Genomic DNA, 2,632 nt, shown 5'->3' on the forward strand with positions numbered 1-2,632 from the left:
TCTAAGGCCTTGAGGAATCGCCACACTGTCTTCCACAATGGTTGAACTAATTTACACTCCCACCAACAGTGTAAAAGTGTTCCTTTTTCTCCACATCCTCTCCAGCATCTGTTGTCTCCAGATTTTTTAATGATCGCCATTCTAACTGGCGTGAGATGGTATCTCAATGTGGTTTTGATTTGCATCTCTCTGATGACCAGTGACGATGAGCATTTTTTCATATGATTGTTGGCCTCATATATGTCTTCTTTCGTAAAGTATCTGTTCATATCCTTTGCCCACTTTTGAATGGGCTTGTTTGTTTTTTTCCTGTAAATCTGCTTGAGTTGTTTGTAAATTCTGGATATCAGCCCTTTGTCAGATGGGTAGACTGCGAAAATTTTTTCCCATTCTGTTGGTTGCCGATCCACTCTAGTGACTGTTTCTTTTGCCGTGCAGAAGCTGTGGAGTTTCATTAGGTCCCATTTGTCTATTTTGGCTTTTGTTGCCAATGCTCTTGGTGTTTTGTTCATGAAGTCCTTGCCTACTCCTATGTCCTGGATAGTTTTGCCTAGATTTCCTTCTAGGGTTTTTATGGTGCCAGGTCTTATGTTTAAGTCTTTAATCCATCTGGAGTTAATTTTAGTGTAAGGTGTCAGGAAGGGGTCCAGCTTCTGCTTTCTGCACATGGCTAGCCAGTTTTCCCAACACCATTTGTTAAACATGGAATCCTTGCCCCATTGCTTGTTTTTGTCAGGTTTATCAAAGATTGTATAGTTGTATGTATGTTGTGTTGCCTCCGGTGCCTCTGTTTTGTTCCATTGGTCTATATCTCTGTTTTGGTACCAGTACCATGCTGTTTTGATTACTGTAGCCTTGTAGTATAGTTTGAAATCCGGTAGTGTGATGCCCCCCGCTGTGTTCTTTTTGCTTAGAATTGACTTGGCTATGCGGGCTCTCTTTTGGTTCCATATGAAGTTCATGGTGGTTTTTTCCAGTTCTGTGAAGAAAGTCAATGGTAGCTTGATGGGGATAGCGTTGATTCTGTAAATTACTTTGGGCAGTATAGCCATTTTCACGATATTAATTCTTCCTAACCATGAACATGGAATGTTTCTCCATCTGTTTGTGTCCTCTCTGATTTCGTTGAGCAGTGGTTTGTAGTTCTCCTTGAAGAGGTCCCTTACGTTCCTTGTGAGTTGTATTCCAAGGTATTTTATTCTTTTTGTAGCAATTGCGAATGGCAGTTCGCTCTTGATTTGGCTTTCTTTAAGTCTGTTATTGGTGTAGACGAATGCTTGTGATTTTTGCACATTGATTTTATATCCTGAGACTTTGCTGAAGTTGTTTATCAGTTTCAGGAGTTTTTGGGCTGAGGCGATGGGGTCTTCTAGGTATACTATCATGTCGTCTGCAAATAGAGACAATTTGGCTTCCACCTTTCCTATTTGAATACCCTTTATTTCTTTTTCTTGCCTGATTGCTCTGGCTAGAACTTCCAGTACTATATTGAATAGGAGTGGTGAGAGAGGGCATCCTTGTCTAGTACCAGATTTCAAAGGGAATGCTTCCAGTTTTTGCCCATTCAGTATGATATTGGCTGTTGGTTTGTCATAAATAGCTTTTATTACTTTGAGATACGTTCCATCGATACCGAGTTTATTGAGGGTTTTTAGCATAAAGGGCTGTTGAATTTTGTCAAATGCCTTCTCTGCGTCAATTGAGATAATCATGTGGTTTTTGTTTTTGGTTCTGTTTATGTGGTGAATTACGTTGATAGACTTGCGTATGTTGAACCAGCCTTGCATCCCTGGGATGAATCCTACTTGATCATGATGAATAAGTTTTTGGATTTGCTGTTGCAATCGGCTTGCCAATATTTTATTGAAGATTTTTGCATCTATGTTCATCATGGATATTGGCCTGAAGTTTTCTTTTCTCGTTGGGTCTCTGCCGGGTTTTGGTATCAGGATGATGTTGGTCTCATAAAATGATTTGGGAAGGATTCCCTCTTTTTGGATTGTTTGAAATAGTTTTAGAAGGAATGATACCAGCTCCTCCTTGTGTGTCTGGTAGAATTCGGCTGTGAACCCATCTGGACCTGGGCTTTTTTTGTGAGGTAGGCTCTTAATTGCTGCCTCAACTTCAGACCTTGTTATTGGTCTATTCATAGTTTCAGCTTCCTCCTGGTTTAGGCTTGGGAGGACACAGGAGTCCAGGAATTTATCCATTTCTTCCAGGTTTACTAGTTTATGTGCATAGAGTTGTTTGTAATATTCTCTGATGATGGTTTGAATTTCTGTGGAATCTGTGGTGATTTCCCCTTTATTATTTTTTATTGCATCTATTTGGTTGTTCTCTCTTTTATTTTTAATCAATCTGGCTAGTGGTCTATTTTGTTGATCTTTTCAAAAAACCAGCTCTTGGATTTATTGATTTTTTGAAGGGTTTTTCGTGTCTCAATCTCCTTCAGCTCAGCTCTGATCTTAGTAATTTCTTGTCTTCTACTGGGTTTTGAGTTTTTTTGATCTTGCTCCTCTAGCTCTTTCAATTTTGACGATAGGGTGTCAATTTTGGATCTCTCCATTCTCCTCATATGGGCACTTATTGCTATATACTTTCCTCTAGAGACTGCTTTAAATGTGTCCCAGAG

The sequence above is a fragment of the Callithrix jacchus genome, chromosome 21 (genome assembly GCF_049354715.1).
Source record: "Callithrix jacchus isolate 240 chromosome 21, calJac240_pri, whole genome shotgun sequence".
Lineage (NCBI taxonomy): Eukaryota > Metazoa > Chordata > Mammalia > Primates > Cebidae > Callithrix > Callithrix jacchus.